Source organism: Fundulus heteroclitus, unplaced genomic scaffold (genome assembly GCF_011125445.2).
Source record: "Fundulus heteroclitus isolate FHET01 unplaced genomic scaffold, MU-UCD_Fhet_4.1 scaffold_115, whole genome shotgun sequence".
NCBI classification, from domain to species: domain Eukaryota; kingdom Metazoa; phylum Chordata; class Actinopteri; order Cyprinodontiformes; family Fundulidae; genus Fundulus; species Fundulus heteroclitus.
The window spans coordinates 546,484-564,058 of NW_023396528.1; the positions used below are offsets into that span (position 1 = coordinate 546,484).

Below are 17,575 nucleotides of genomic sequence, written 5' to 3' on the forward strand. Positions count from 1 at the left end.
CTATCATATTCTACTCTTTTTTTTAATTATCAGGCACAAATAACATTGGTTTATTTAAATTGTATTTGTATGATCTTTTCAGGATTTTTCCACATATGGAAAATGCTTTTCATGTTGTGCCACTGTAGTCTCTATAATAATGAATATGCCATATATTTGCCATATATTTGTGTTTAAATAGAAATTTAGTTTTGTTATTAATTTTACTTGTAAGGAACTTTGCATGGTATTATATACCAAAGTGTTTTGTTTTTTTTATTTTGTTTACTTCGAATACATCTATGGCACACATCATCTGGTTTATTTTCCTTTGTCTGCTTTTTGTGAAAATGTAAAATACAGAATATAGGATAATGTTAAGGCCTATAGCATTTCTGATCAGTCTGAAATATATCTTTTTAAAAATAAAACAGATGACAAATGGTCTGTGTTAGTTTTTAGTAACTTCTCTTATAGAATATATTAATAGTACACCATCACATAATTTTCTAGTTAGTCATCAGTTTTGATTTTTGTTGTGCCACCCCAAAATATTTAATGGCAAATTAAACAAAATTGTAGTTTATGTAATAAGGTTGGTTTGTAAATGTTATAATTAAATTGTAAAGAGTCTGTATATACACTGGCTTGTAAAATCAGTCATACCCCTTGAGGTTATTTTAAAATAAAGTCAAAATTTAGTGTGTTTTTGGGACACGATTAATACTTTGAAGATGTTTTATTTTGTTGCAATTGCAGCTGAAACTCCATATGCATAGGAATAGACTCTATTTTAGCTCTGGCTGTAGATTTGGGGTCATTGTCCAGCTGGAAGGTAAACCTTCGCCCCACTCTCAACTCTATTGCAGCCTCTAACAGGTTTCCTTCCAGGATTGCTCTGTATTTAGCTCCATCCATGTTTCCTTCCATTCTAACCAGCTTTCCTGTTCTTGCTGCAGGAAATAATCTCACAGCATGCACCTTCCACCAATACGTTTCCCATTGGTAATGATGTGTTCAGGGTGATGTGCAATATTAGTTTTCCACCCCAAATCACATTTGACATGTATACTGAAAGTTTAATTTTGGTCTCATTTGGGAAGAAAACCTTCTTCCACATTGTTGTTGCGTTTCTTACATAACTTCTAGTGATCTGCCAAAGGGACTTCTTTAGCTTGCTTTCAACAGTGACATTCTTCTTACCATTGACCCATAACATCCAAATTTGTGCAGTGTAGTCCTGTTGGCAGGTTCTTCAATATGGCAGACAGACTATGGGCCTCTTGGCAGAATCTCTGAAAAATGCTCCCTTATGTTTTGATTTTTATCTGTGTTTTCATTTTTGACAATCTTGTTAGGTTGTATTTTATTTAGTTCTCTTTTGTGTTCATAACTGTGAGTATGATGTTGCCTGTTCTCTGTGTTTTTGTATGTTTAGATTTTTTTCTGGGAGAAACATCCCTGAGTTTCTTTCTGCGTCTGCTCTTCTTTCTGTTTCTCTACCAGCTGCTCCACATCTCTCTGCCTCCACTGCAACTCATTCCCTTTGATTAGCTCTCCTAGGTTGCCTGATATTTATTTCCCTGATGTGTCCGAATTCAGGGGCTGTATTGTTTGAACGCTGGATTTTTAGACCGATTACATCACAGTGATGTGATGAAGGCTGTCTAAGTTCGAAGACTCCTTCAAATGCAACCAACAAATTTGTCTTTCCCCAATTTTGAAGGTTTGTGATGGTGTACCCTCCATAATAATAATAATAATAATAATAATAATAATAATAATAATAATAATAATAATAATAATAATAATAACAATGTATTTATGGCCCACCCCATCCCATAATTCATCGTGGGTTGTAGAGAATTGTCAAACAGAAATGGCAAATCCGGAAAGGCGAGGAAATGTGAATAAAGTTGGATATATTACACTTTCTGTGACTTCTAAAAGGTTTTCAGGCGAGAATTTAGCTTTGTAAACCTGAAATATCTGCCAGGTATGTTCAAATATCGCTTATTGTAAAAGGGCTTGGACATGTTTAGACATGTCTGTTGCCTCTGCTCTAAGAGCTAGCTCGCCTTCCTGGCTTCCGGTATAGGCTCGCTTTACCAAAAGAGAGTGCCTGTTTGCTGGCACATTGCTTTCAGACTCCCACTGGCTTTCCTCAATAAGTTAAAAGCAGAAATAATTGAGTCAGATATCTAATGTCAATCTTATTACTCTCTACAAATACATTAATCGTTTAGAAACAAGGATTAATGCATCTCTACAAATGCATTAATATTTGTTCAGAAAGTTAGGGTTAGTGTTTAAAAAGTTGTTTAAATGTTTTACTAATAAATTAAACAAATGTTATTTGTAATCAATTTAATTTGTGGGAAATTTCTATATCTGAACATTAAAATTAATTAGAACCTTTCAAATGGCTGATTTGCTGATTTTGACAAAGGACCTGGCCCACATAGACCGGGTCCTTCAAAGGATCCAGCTCCAGAAGTTTAACACACCCTCAGTGTATAAATACAATATACTCACCAGTTATCCTTGCTCTCCACTGGATTCTTCTTGATTTTGAATTCTTAAAGTGTCTGTCAAGTTTTCTGGCCTCTACAAATCACCTTAGCTTCTGCCCAAACTTGACAAGGGCTTGCTCCCATCAAAGAAATCCAGGACCAACTCTTCTCAGTGTCATCTTTTCATTTTATTTCTCTTTTCTCTTTTTTTTTCTTTAAATCCTTGTACTTTTCAATACATGACACCCAAGCAGGTTGAAAACCTACAAACAAACAAATTACAAATTACTTTCAAGTCATCAAGAAAAATAAACAAAATAAACTACTTTCCCATTTTTGTAAAGCCAGCTAAGTCCTCCGAATACAGGTTTAAAGTTCAGTTCCTACCAGTGGTGTTTCTGCAGGAGCTTGAAGATGAGGTCTTTGTTTGTAGAGGTTCTTTCAACACAGGTGTGCTGAGTAGACTTATAGCTCTTGAAGGCCTGAGTGAAAGACGGGTGTGCTTGATTTTCTGTAGGCCACGTGCCAGCTGGGTGGAGATGGTATTGCACTCACACAAATACACCAACTTCTGTTTCAACTTGACACCTCCCACTTGAGCTCCTGGTTTTTTTTTTTTTTAACCCAAGGAGGTCACGCCTCTCTCTTCGCCAGATCTTGTCCCAGTAGGGTTTTCTTGTTCTTCTATCGGCAATAACACAACAATGCGCCTTACATCTCTGTGCAGTATTGTTGAGGGTATCTTCACTTGAAGTTCCTTCCTCGTCCTCCTTGTTTGTCCTCCAGCTCTTATAAGTGGTACAGGATAACTTGGATAAGTTTGTACATGAACATCTCTTACAGTCCCCTTTCCGTCACAGTTTACGCTGCTCACTCTGCCAAGTTTGTACTGACTCCTCAAAGCATTTTGGTCTGCCAGCCAAACAATGTCTCCGACAGCAACATTTCGCTTTTTTGAATGCCATTTACTTCTGATAAACAAATTTGGTCCAGCTAATTGACTCCATTTTCTCCAGAATCTATCCACTTCTGTTTGAATGAACTTTAATCTCTTGAGTGGATAACTTTTAAAGTCAAATCCGCAACTATCACTTTTTAGATCAGTTCTTCCAAGCAGCAGAGAATTTGGTGTGATGTAGCTTATGCAATCTTCTCGACTTTGAGTTCTTGCATCTATTGGTCTTTCATTAGCCAGATTAGCTGCCATATACAGGAATGTTTGAAATTCACTCCATGTAAAAACTCCGTCCGATCCTAGATTGTGCAATGCTTGCTTGACTATCTTTACAGCTGCTTCTGCTGCCCCATTCCTATGGGGGGAGTCTGCAGGGTGTATTTTCCAGCTCCATTCAGTTCCATGTTCCAAAGCTTCATGTTGAATTTGCTCTTTGTTTAGTTGGTCCAAAAACAGATAAAGATCAGCCAGGACAGGTTTAGCTCCAATAAAGTTTTTTTCCGCCATCTGACCATAACTTTCTTGGATGTCCTCTTAAGGCTGTAAATCTCTGGTATGCTAACAAAAAACCTTCACTTGACTGATCGCTTACAAGGTCTGTGTGAATAGCTCTAGATGACATGCAACAGAAGATGATGCCCCACACTTTCAGTTTAACTCTTTTCCGGGCCTCATCCCTCACTTCATAAGGTCCAAAAAGATCAATAGTAGTAAACTCAAATGGTCTAGCCGGCTGTGTTCGTTCTGGTGGAAGATCCCCCATTATCTGCTCACATCTTTTTGCCCTGATTTTCCGGCACGTCACACAGTTATTCACAACTTTCTTAGCCAATCTTCTGCCTCTCACCACCCATGCTTTTTTCCTCATCTGCAGTAATGTACCAGCAATACCTTCATGATTGACTTCATGAGCTTCAAGAGCAACCAATATGGATACCCATGAGTCATAGGGTAAAATGGGAACAGCTCTTTTATCTTCATTAAAGGATTGAATACGACCCCCACATACCTGAAGTCCAGAATCTTGTTCTTTAAACACAACTAGCCTGTTTAAAGTTGTGTCATGGAACGAGGTATTCTCTTGTGCAGCCAGAAAAACCTCTCTCAGTGCATTCTCACACTCTTTAACACTAAGCCCGGGATAGATGGTTGATTGTTTGAGGTCTGTTGAAATTTTTACTTTCACTTTTCTGCCACTATGGTGATTTTCCAAAGTGAGTCTCCAGTTTTCAACAGCTCTTCTCACCCATGCAATAACTCTGACCAGTTTAGAAAGACTGCTGTATCTTCTCTCTTGAATTAACTGCTTGGCAATGAATGTAAGAGGTGAGATTTTGAGCTCCATGCCCCTTTCTTTACCCTTTGTAACTTTTAGAGCATTCTTTGTTGCCTCCTCATTACACAATTTTTTTTTAGTTTGCTTAGACTGTGCTCTAGTTGTTACTGCTGAGAAAGCTTTTCTTTGGAGTTTTTCAACCCCTTCTCTTGCACTCATAGCAATGTCTTTGGCAGATCTTTTCGGCCATTGGTCAATAGGTTGCACCAAAAACTTTGGTCCATTTTGCCACTGTGAGTCCTCTTGGAGGTGCTCAGGACATGCTCCTCTTGATGTAATGTCTGCAACATTGAGCTCACCTGGAATCCACCACCAATCTGCTACAGGCCCAGTTTTCTGTATTTCACCAATTCTATTAGCAAAGAAAGTTTGGTACCCATAGCTGTCACGCTGAATGGCTCCTAACACAGTTTGGCTGTCTAGAAGATGGTACCACCCTCCAATTTCCATCCTACTGTGCTTTTCAACATACTTCCTCAGACGAGCTGCAAACACCGCACCACAGATTTCTGCCTTTACAGGTTCTCCTTTCTGGTCGAGTGGAGTTAGTTTTGCTTTGGATTCTACAAGTCTCACTTGGATCCCTTGCTCTGTCTCCCATCTGAAGTATAGAACTGCCCCATAACTTTTGTCACTCCCATCAGAAAAAGTTATTCCAATGGGCTCTCCGATCCAACTGATTGGTGTTAAACTCCTGTGAAATTTAATTTGGCCCAGGCGAACATACTCCTGGAACAATTCAATGGCTTCATTTCTTAGTCCATCAGAAAGTGGTTGATCCCAAGTATCACCTGCTTTGCCTGCAGTTTGGTTTCTTGAAAAGCCTTTCTCACTAGAATGGCTCCTTTTTGTTTGGTGGGTGTAACTAGCCCAATGGGATCAAAAAGACTAGCTACTTGGCTAAGGAGTTCTCTCCTAGTGAGAGGATTTGGAGTTTTTATTCTCACTTCTCCTTCTTCTAGGTTTTGTCCCATCCTCATTTTTTTCCTCCTCTTTGAGAAGTTAATTGATGTCATCACATACAATTTATCCTCCTCCACCAGATATCCCACTCCCAAAGCCTTATTGTCATCCTCTTCCAACTGATTAGGGAGTTTAAGGATTTTATCTCTGCCCGATAAGGACATGTTTTGCCTCCCACTTTGACCTGATAGAACCCATGGTTTCAAACAGAATCCCCCAGCTTGTAAGATCTCTTCCACCTTCTCAATGTGTCTATGCAAAAGTTCTGGGTCATTGTCAGATGTTAGAATATCATCGACATAACAGTCTTCTTCCAGGATCCTCCGCTCCTCTTTACAGCTGTCAAACATGGGCAGTTTTGCCGTCTCTCGCATCGCTACTTGGGCAATACATCCAGCAGGTCGATCCCCAATGTTAACTCTGGTAATGGCAAACTCACCGATCTCCTCTTCTGAGCCGTCTCTCCAGAGGAACCTGTGTAGATGTCTCTCCAGGTCCTCTAGCCACACAGAGTTATACATCTTTTTAATGTCTCCCAGGGCAGCATGCAGTCCCCTTCTGAACCTGAGTAGAACAGCACGAATAGGATTTAAACATCAGGACCTTTCAGCAGAATATCGTTCATACTTAGGCCTTCAAATCCTTGACTGCTGTTCCATACTAAACGCACAGGAGTGGTCACAGAATGAGGATTTGGCGCCACCTGATGGTTTACATACCATACTGGTCCTTTCCAGTTGTTTAGAGTGTCTTCTGTTAGTTTTACTGCTGCTTTCCTCTCCACCATTTCATGCACCTGGCTTGCATAGACAGTTTTCCATTCAGGCTCTTTATTTAATCGTCTTTCTATTCTTAAGAAAGTTGATTCAACACTTTTCCTGTTATTGGGAAGACAAGTGGGTTCTACAATCCAAGGATACTTTGCATCCCAGTGGGGAGCATCACTGTGGTTATCTGCTTGCACATAGGTAAGGCCTTGTTTAATTATTTCAAGTTCTTTCTCCTCCATTAATGTCATATCTTTCCCACCTGGCTGACATGTCCCACAGCGACATCCACCACACTTTGGTTCACAAGCTGCTCCTATGCTCTCCCACTTCCACCAATCAATGAACTCTTTATTGGTAGTTGTGTTTTTGCTTTCTGCTTTAACTTCTTCAAAACTGCAGGCTTCTTTATACTCCACAGCAGCAATGCGCATGGAACGAGCAAAGTGCGTTTCTGACCTGTATGCTGCCACGTCGACGTCTTCACAAAGATCCGGATGAGCTCCTCCCACGGTCATGCCGAGTGGACTGTTCCACAGAACCAAGTCTCCCACAACCTTGACTCTTTGAGGGGCCAGTCTGCCTTCTCTGTGGCTTATTAGCAGCTCAATAGTATCTGGTCTTTTAAGGTCCTCCAGGCCAACATCTGGGAAAAACCTTTGCAACTGTTGAGGTTGAATGACTTTAAGCACCTTAGCAATTTCACTAAGTCCATAACACATGAGTTGGTGAGATTTCACTTTGCCTTTGGGGGTCTTAACTCTTACTTTTAGCAGGTATCTTTTTGTTCTAACTTTGACTGACATTCCCCCAACACCATGAACAACTAATGTTATGTTTTCACCTTCCAGGCTCAACCTTTTAGCTGCTTGATGAGTAATGTAATTAGTATCAGAAGCCAGGTCAATCAAAGTGCCAATTTTCTGGCCTGCGTTCGCAGTGACTTCCAATAGCATTAGAATGACAGGTTGCTCCTTTAGTCCATATGACTCCATAAGACCAGAGGCTTCACGCCTTGTGTTTCTTGTTGAAGCAGTCACATTTGAAAAGGCTTCTCTGCATTCTTCTGCTAGTTCTGGTGAAAGTCCAGCTATGAATTTTTCCTGCTCTTCTGTCAATCTATTTTCCCTTCTTGGTTTATCAGTCTCAACCTTTGTACTTCTACCCTTTGGGCAAAGGAGAAAATGGTGATCTGAAAAGCTTCTCTTCTTACAATCTTTATCTCTACAAAGGTAGGTGTTGACGCAATCAGCATCTCCATGCTTTCTCAAACACCTTTTGCATGTGTCCAATGTCTTTACAATGTTGAGCTTTTCAGGTAAATTCATTACTTTGAACTGTTTGCAGAAGAATATTTTATCTCCGTGTCTTGTGTCTCCACACACAATACAGGCATGATTCTTTCTTGTGGATCGAGTAAAAGCATGTCGTTTCTCAAACTTCTTCTCAACCTTTTCACTCACTCCTAGTTGCTCCAATTTCTCTAGAACTTCCTCCTGTGTTTTTAGAAATTTGAGAAGACTATCAAAATGGTTATCTGGTGTAACTGCATTGGCAGGATTAACCATAAAAACTAGCCAGTCTCTCTTTATAACATCAGGTAGTTTACTCTCTAGAGATTTAATAACCAGAGGATTTTTCATTGCTCCAATATTACCTAACTCTGTTAAGTCAGCTAGAGCCTTTTCAATTTCTTGAATAAGATCTATCACTTTCCTTGGCTGGTTTGCTTTCCGGGGTGGAGTCTTCTCAAGCTCTTCAATAATTTCTAAAGCAATGCTTAACTTGTCGCCATACCTATTTTCCATCACTCGAAACATATCTGCAGCAGTATCATAAGTAGACAGGTGTAATTCATTACAGATCCTTTCATCTACACTATCCAACTAACTGAAACTTTTTCACTTCCACTGAGCCACTTGGTTCTCCCTGCTTCTGCAGACTTTCCCAGTCTTTTCTCCATCTGTGAAAGTTTCTTTTACAGCCATGAAATTTTGGTAGACAAATGGGTCTAATCTTTACACTGGGTGCAGGTTGCGCTCGTATAGGAAAAGATGTAAGGTCTAATTGAGCAGCATCTGATTTCCTCTTCTCCTCTGCAATCGTTTGTGCTATGGCAAACTGAGATTTTCTTGTTTGAAGTTTATTTTTCATCAATTTCATTTGTTTTACTCTGTCTTCTATACTGTCCCTTTCTTCTACTGGAATCCACACTTCCCAGGTCACAAAACTTTTAATAGATTCCTGGATCACATTCTCCACGAAGGACAGCTGCACTTCATATGCGCTTTTGTTCACAGTTAAAACTTTTATCTCAGAAGCATCATTGCATGCCTTTTCTGCCTCTTGGATTGCAGTATAGAGTTAATCTTGACCATACTTTCTCCACAAATTAGACTGAACTATTTGTTTGACTTCTTCTAATTTTAATTCACAGTCATTAATAGTCTTTTCCAAATCAGCTGTTTGCTGTTTATCAAGTTCACCATCTTCATCTCCCACCTCTGCCAGTAGTCCAGCTTTGTAATCATCATTTGAATCACTTACATGTCTGGCATCGGAAGTTAGCTTTTTAAACTCCTCCCGTAGTTCCATCTCTGTCATGTTGGAAGCTTTTCTGCTCAGGAAATTAGCTTGCTTGGTGAAGGAAGACTTTGCCATGGTGTGATCCAGCTTCAATTGTTTCACTGACTTTCCAAACATTTCTTCAGCCATTGTGGATTGTATAGATGAGATGACCTGATGTTCCTCCTTGAGTTGATTCGTCAAAGCTTTCCTCTCAGGACTTCACTGTCATCTGATCTTCTGTTGGTTTTCAACTGTCAAGTTTTCTGGCCTCTACAAATCACCTTAGCTTCTGCCCAAACTTGACAAGGGCTTGCTCCCATCAAAGAAATCCAGGACCAACTCTTCTCAGTGTCATCTTTTCATTTTATTTCTCTTTTCTCTTTTTTTTTCTTTAAATCCTTGTACTTTTCAATACATGACACCCAAGCAGGTTGAAAACCTACAAACAAACAAATTACAAATTACTTTCAAGTCATCAAGAAAAATAAACAAAATAAACTACTTTCCCATCTTTGTAAAGCCAGCTAAGTCCTCCGAATACAGGTTTAAAGTTCAGTTCCTACCAGTGGTGTTTCTGCAGGAGCTTGAAGATGAGGTCTTTGTTTGTAGAGGTTCTTTCAACACAGGTGTGCTGAGTAGACTTATAGCTCTTGAAGGCCTGAGTGAAAGACGGGTGTGCTTGATTTTCTGTAGGCCACGTGCCAGCTGGGTGGAGATGGTATTGCACTCACACAAATACACCAATTTCTGTTTCAACTTGACAGTGTCTCTGTCGTTCTGTGTTCCCTCCTGCTTCCAGTATTTCTTTTCTCACATCATTGTGCAGGAACTGTTTGTTAACTTACTGTATTGTAAGTTATTTTCTCTCTTTTTTCCATTAAACTACATTCAAACATTTGTGCCTTCTCTGCATCTAGGTTCTCATACCTAAACATGACAATGTCATTTTAAATACAGGAAATGTGCCGCAATCTTTGTGATACTCTATTTACTAATTGATAACTTCTGATGGTAATTGGCTGTACTGGTCTTATTTCGGGGTGATCAAGGTGAATTGTGCTCTAAACAAATACGTACTACACTTTTCAAATTTTTATTTGCAAAACAAATTTTTTAATCCTTTTTCTTTTACTTTACAACTCTACACCCTATTGCGTTGATCAAGTGCATGAAATTCCTGTGCACTACATTGAAGTTTGTGATGATAACTAAATGTGAAAAAACAGCAGTTAGTTTTTAAAATGTTTGCAAGATGTATACTTTGTTCTGCTTAAATCAAACTAAATGTAAGTGTTACATGGCTCTGCATAGAGGTTTAAATGCACAGTAACAGTTAATACGCTCTACCACTACTAAGAACCAGTCTCCGTAAAGGTTTAAAAATCATTAATAAACAGCAATAAGAATATCCATACCTTCATACAATATACTTGAAAACTATTCTATTTATTCCATCAATTCTATTCATGTCCAGACTAATCAATACTGAATAAATCAACGGTGAATGTGATTCAACACCTTCCCAGCAGCTTCCAACAATGAGCCATCGACCTATGGCTGGTGTCAGAGACTAATAAATGCAATTATCTGAAAAAGGGGACATTCAGAATATTTAGTTCAAATATTATGTTCCATTTGTACTTCAGCACCAAAGAAATTTTTGTTTAGTTTCACATCCTGTGATTTTGTGCACTGATATTTTGAATGTAAATCTTCAGGGATCACTAGTCTCCTTCTGTGATCTTCCCTTCACCACCGTAACATGCAAATGCGAGGCAACAAAAAGTTTACAGATGAACTATTTACAGCTGAAGGGGTTTATATTTCTCAGTAATAGCACCAGCTCAGCAAAAAGCGGCACTAAATAAAAAAGAGTTGCAGAAACAGGGAGGAGGGAGGGCAAGATAAGAGCTGATGGGCGACCGCAACCCTCTCCTTACAAGACAGTTCATTAAACACCTTTCACCGCCACCGTGGCACTATGCCTAGAATGAAAAGCACGATGTAAGCTCGAGCAGGTCAAGGGGTCAGCCTGTTATAGAACCCACTGATAAATGCTGAGACAGGAGCAGGGAGTGAATGGCCACACAAGGAGCACACCAAGCTTATCGCAGCCACAGACTGCATCGCATTTATCTTGAGACCACTTTATCTGCACCAGGAAACATCAGGTCATCTAACTCACTCTGTCAAATTTCTATCCCTGTACAGTACACTTACATTGAGAGATAGTAATGAAGAAGCAAGGAGAATGAACATTGCAGCGGGAAAGCTTTCAGTAGAATTTCTGTGAGAGGTAATCCATAGTGGTGCTTTGCTACTAACATCAGACACATGTACTTTTTCTTTTTTTGCAGAGCTGTCAGATTTAAAATGTGATTTCACTCCGAGCACTCAAAGATGTAATTTCATTTATGTCCGGAACTAAAACACATAAAACACAAATGAGAAAGGCTCTTATAGCATTTGTCGGGGCCATGTAATTAAACGACCTCTTCCTAATTATATTCCATATGACTCTAATTTTAAGTCTGGCAGTAGCAATATAGATAGAACTACTTCCCCCACCCTGTGTGAACTACTAAAAGTTTTTGATAGAGTTTCTGAGGGCCATTCGAATGTCAGAGGGGCAAATTAATTGCCCACCTCAAGAGCAGGACAGCTGTGAGGGCAGGCTGATAAATAGAGAGGTGCAATGATGGGAAGTTTGTGATAGATGTGTCGCGTGTGACTCCAACTGATGTCTGCATGACCAAGCAGGACTTGGAGATAAGGACATTTTCTGAAGTATTTAAATTGTTACTTAAATATACTATCAAATGGTGAATGTTTTTCTCTGACAATTCTGGAATAATAGAAACTCAGTTTGGTAATGATGTAAACGTTTCCAATACAGGATTTCCCAAAATGTTTTTAAAATGTTCACTCAAGCAAAAACTGACATCCCAAGAGAAACAACAGCAATCAAGCTAATCAAGCAGCTTCAATAAACGCTGTACAGGGGACCCAGGATAAAGCCAGTTTTGGGACCATTCACATATTTGTTGTTATAGATAAACTTTAAAACGCATGACCACATTACTCCAGTCTACCATATCCTCCATTGGCTCTCTGTCTCTGCCATGTCCAATAAAAGATCTTCCTCCTCATCCATCAGCGTGTCCCCAGAAATGCCCCCAGTTGCCTTAAAGCACTGCTTACTCCGCACACACCACAGTATGTTCTCTCCATTAAACAACATCATTCCAACTCCAAATCCCAAGGACCAAACTAACGTTGATGGGACACAGGGCCTTTCATACAGCAGCACTTCACCTGTGGTGAGAGGTAGAGGTTGCTCTATGACGTTATCATTATTTAGCTAGTGTCTTACTGGTCGTCTACCTGAATCTCCCAAGAGTTACACCCCTTATAATTGTTGGGGCATTTTGTGAGGTTGTATTTTATTTTTATTTTTTTTATTTTGCAAAACCCTGAGTTGCTTATTTAAAAAGAAAAAGGGAAAAAACATGGATTTTCCAAGGATAAAAACATACATCTTCCAGGGCAAAAACTTACTCAAGGGTTTACCAAGGCTACTGCCTTGGTAAACCCTTGACGAAAAAAACTTGACATAATAGTGTTTTTTTGACCTATTCAAAAAAATCAACAAATTAATTTCTGGTTGTTTGCTTGATACTAGTTTCTGATACAACACCATGTTAATGTTATTGTCTTGAAAATAACTGACATATTTAAACCTGCAGAATGTCTGACCTGGTCATAGTTTATGCTTTAGCATTCTAATGAAATAAATAGAAATTGAATGTCAAAAGCTCTGAAAAATGAGCCAAATGAGTAGAGGCACACTACAGCCGTGATTGGATATTGTGTTAGCAGAAAAGACTGACTAAGACAGTTGGCTGAAAAACAAATTTTCTGTTCCAAATCCTTCTTGATTTCATACTAGGAACAAATTTCCATGCCGTGCTTCGCACCTCAAGCAAGAACACTTAATGTTTCACTTTGAAATCATACTCGATTTCTACAAGAGAAAAAGAGTCTTCTAACATGATGAATCAGTGTACTTGTGGATGGAGGATGGAGACAAGGGGCCATGAAGTTAATAAGAAAGTGAATTGAGAGCCGCTTTGAAGATCTTTGTTCACAATAGGAAAGTGGTCCCTGAAGAAAGTTTTATCAGATCAAAATTGATGTTGGTTTCAAGCAAGGAGGGTTTACCGTCTATGTTTCCCTATGATGACATGACCTTGCCATGATGGCAAACAAAATACTAGATTCTAACTAGTAAAGGCTGTGGCAGAATTTCTGATTTTTTTGTGTGACATCAAAACCACTGATTTAAATACAGATGGACCTTAATGCAGTCGTTAAAACAAATAAACAAATAAATTGCATTTTTATGAAACCAACAATAAAAATGTCTCTATGAATTTGAGACATTCAGCTTTTATTGTGAAACCATAACACGGAGAAGTTTGAGTCATTTCATCCACCAGCACCTGCATTGGCATCTGCAAAGATTTAAGTATTGTAATGAATATAATATATCATACAATACAGCCTTCATAACACAAATAGGAGAAATAGTCTGAGCTCTAATTTCCAGTTTCTCTCTTAATAGTTCATAAATATGTCATCAAAAACACCTTCAGGTAAAAAAACAGCAGAATGCTCATCCATCCACATTGCCACTGCCCTTAAGTGTTGTGACTTTAAATAAAGAACATATTGGTAGCTCCATAAAATGAAACATAAACAAACAGTTTGCAACATAGTGAGAGAATTTTGGATTCACAGGTAGATCTTGGAATACATATTTTTAAAGGTAGAGTCTGCGATTTTTCCGGAAGTGTCCCCAAGTCCCTTTTTGAATAACTGCGCATCCTCAAGAGAGTCTTAGAGCAAGAACAAATGGTTGATGGGAAGTTTGGTGTTGTGTCTTTCATTTGTGAGCGTCAGTGTTTCTGGTTGTTTGCTATATACTAGTTTCTGATACAAGTATTGGAAAGAAATTACTCTCTAAGGAAAATATTTAGGATATGATAGGAAACAGAGTCTGCACCGTGAGCAGCATTAAAAGAAGAAAAAGCCCTCTAATTAATTCTTGATTCAGTTTAAATAAATTGGGTGCTGTCAGATATTTACTTGCCTAATATTGGTACAGATCAGGGTTGGCATAAAGCACAAGTCATTAAACATGACCTTTTCCTCAAACCAAATCAATCACTTCAAAGTCACGGACCTGCCTTATTGATATACAAACCAGATGGAATGTTCAATCCAATACAGAGCCTCTGCAGTTTTTAACGGTTCCCTGCTCTTTCACAAAGAGGCATTTACACAAAGTAATGGCTTTTATTGCCACGCAGCAGTTTATAGATGGAGAAAAGTTGCAGTAACAACAGAGACGGTCCATGAACTGAAGAAATTAAGGAAATAAAAGTGCATGACAAAATTAAATCTCAAGTATGGAATTATAGAAGGATTTCCACTCCACATAGGTTCATTTTGTTGTTTGAGGATTTTTGGTTGGAGTAGAGATGATTATAAACGGTTTATGACCGAATCTTCATACTCATACTGAATCTGAGGAACAGGACTCGCACCAGATCTGATGTTTGTAATCTTTGAAAAGCAGCGTTAATAAGCCGTGAGTGTTTTGATCAACGCTCAGGCAATTATTGTATTTAGATTACCTCTGCTTTTGACACATTTCCATCAGCAAATAGGAAATCTTGAGACTGAAATCAGCGACTACAATCCCGCTGGCCTTTTATGGCTTGCCGTTTCTTAATGGAAGAGACCTTTATATGACCCGCTGAACATTTTCCATCACTATTCATTCCACAGAACTATAATTTAGGTTGTAATATCCATTGAAATGGTAATTGAGCCTCCGTAAACATTACTTATACTGCTGCTCTGGGAAATTGGAATTTGACAAAATCCCTCTCCAAAGCAATCTGTTTATGTTTTTGTAATGAATTATTGTTTAGTTATATGATCCACAGCACTACGAATGTGCCTTCGACAATCTGTGTAGAAAGTATGACCATTTGGTTTTCTTTGCAGACTTACATGAAAGTCTGTGTATCTGTTAAAGAAAAAAAAATATCCCACTATTCAAAAACAGGCAAGATTTATAAAATGCAAAAGGAAAACAAAATAAGAAACACATTTGAAAGTTTTGGTATGTATTTATTCTTAACTGAGGGTGGATAAATTAAGCGCTTCTCCAGACCCACCAATTGGTAGATAAAGAGATCTTGCATCATTAAAGTGTGCCACTAGGTCAAGTAAGAGAGGTTTGTCTAGTAAAGTGTGATGCAATTACTGTCAACATGTGACTTTGTCTGGCCAAGTAACCATACGCTATTATTAGGAACCCCCAGAGAGGAAATATTTACTTTTTTATCGATTGTAATACAGAATATTGAGTACTCAATTAAAAACTGCTGAAACTTTTTTTCAGGAATCAGGGTAATGTCTTGATTTTATCAGAGTAAAAACAAATAATCTAGGTTGAAACAGCTTTTCTCAGGGTTAGAATTGGGCCATATATTTTTTAACTCCTCTACAGCTCAATATTGTGTTGACTTTAACTGTTTTAGATATTAAAACATCCATGTCCTCAGCCAAAGTAGCTCTCCGAGTTACAACATACTATTTTTGGGGTAACTTTTATAAATTTCTTAATCACTAATTCAGACTTTTTTTTTTCTTTTTCCTAACATGAAAGCTGTGTTATGTTTACAGTTACAGTTACAGGAAAATCATTCAAAAAGCCCACATCGGCAGGGAAAATCAAATTTTATTTTCATGTGCGTGTTCTTGCCTAAATCACTGCTGTATTTAACAAAATGAAAGGTCATCTAAAGTGGTTTAATTTTTGTTTGTTTGTTTTCTGGTCATTGATATGACATCCATGTAACGGAACACATCACCTCTATCTCTACGAGCTGGCTGGCTATATCAGGTGTGTAATGGTTCTCCCTTCAGCTCACTTTCTCAAAGTGCTTTTGTCCTCAATGTACACTCTATAGAGCAATGCAACCAGATAATCATCCATTCGCAGTTTCTTAGAATGCCACAATATTTTATTTATTTATTTTTCATTTTGGACACAATTATCCAAAAGGACTGACAGTGAATTTAAATTAGAAATCTTAAAAACTGGCATCAGATAGCTGCAGAAACCTCTCTCCTTGGGAACACTTCTAATAATAGACTCATATAATTAATTAAGATCCTATGTCCTACAGTTCCCTTTGTTCAGCCAGTGGGTTTTGATAACCCTTCTGTCTGTGTCAAGACATGTTTCCACATGTCATCTGACAGGCAGCGGCAAAGTCTGTCATATGCCAGTTACTGTCACTGCGAAACTGAGAACAGAGGTTGAAATTACTCCTCTAAGGTTTGTTATGAAGGCCAAAGCAGCTTTCACCATTTTCTTTCCATTAATCCATTTTTTAATTCATTCATATGCCAACCATTTATATACAACAGCCAACCAGAAAGCCGAAGTGCTTTACAATAAAAATCCTGAAAACTATTCAAAAACAGATTAAACAAATAAAATAGTCAATAAATAAATAAACGCAAATATTCAGCTACAGCTGTGATTTAGAAAGGGAAATTGTGCGCCGGTGAGCGTGTGCATGGTTTTTAAAATCAGAATTTGTTTTGGCATTCACCATTCACCACTCTTGGCGTACGTACACTTTTAGCGTGGATTCTACACAAAGTTTTATAAATGAGACTCATTTAAATGGTCAGTGATTGAGAGAGAGCTGGTTCCTGAGTCTAGGGGCCGCAGATGAGAAGGGTCAGTCTCCGCAGTGTTTATATTTAGTTCTCAGAACATTCAAGAAGAACTGGGTCGACAACATCAGGGATCTACCACATATGTAGAAACTCAATAAATCCGAAATTACGGGTGGGAGCAGACCATAACAAGCTTTAAAAAACAAACTATAAAACTTAAAGAGCTATTCTAAAATGGACAGGCAGCCAGTGGAGAGAGAACGTAACAGAGGTCATTTGCTAGCATCTGGAAGTGTCAGTTAAAAGAAGTGCAGCTGCATTTTGGGCCAATTAAAGCCTGTAGAGGGAAGATGGAGAGACACCAACATAAGTGTCATGATTTAGGTTTTTGTTTGTTTGTTTTGGACTTTTCCAGACTTGTTTAGGTTCAGCTCTGTCACCTCTCAGCCACAGAAACCCTCCAATTAGCTCAGTCCACTTCTTAGTCACCAGTCATCACAGTTACCAGCCCAGACCAGTTCCACCTGCTGCCACTAATCAGTTCTTACTCTGCTCACCTGTTCCCCAGCCTTCATATACCTCATCACCTCACTTGTGCTCGACCGCCATGGTGTTTTCAGTTCTTGTGTGCTCAATCTGCATCTGGTCCAATCTGGTTCTGCCAGCAATTCCTGGTCTGTCTGCATTGAACAATTCCAATAAACCCTTTTTTTTAACATAACTCTGT

At 38.6% G+C, this 17,575-nt stretch overlaps 1 protein-coding gene and 2 long non-coding RNA genes across 3 annotated transcripts in view; all 3 read right to left on the minus strand.

Annotated features, from left to right (window-relative positions):
- Nucleotides 1-17,575, minus strand: part of grm4 (glutamate receptor, metabotropic 4) — a 205,159-nt gene that overhangs the window by 131,659 nt on the left and 55,925 nt on the right. The window lies entirely within an intron of this gene.
- LOC118558257 lies at nucleotides 2,707-3,052 on the minus strand. Its single transcript, XR_004928264.1, has 2 exons — nucleotides 2,880-3,052; nucleotides 2,707-2,755 (listed from the first exon to the last, which is right to left on the minus strand). It is a non-coding gene; the product is annotated as an uncharacterized LOC118558257 (long non-coding RNA).
- On the minus strand, nucleotides 9,472-9,817 carry LOC118558256. The gene is made up of 2 exons (XR_004928263.1): nucleotides 9,645-9,817; nucleotides 9,472-9,520 (listed from the first exon to the last, which is right to left on the minus strand). It is a non-coding gene; the product is annotated as an uncharacterized LOC118558256 (long non-coding RNA).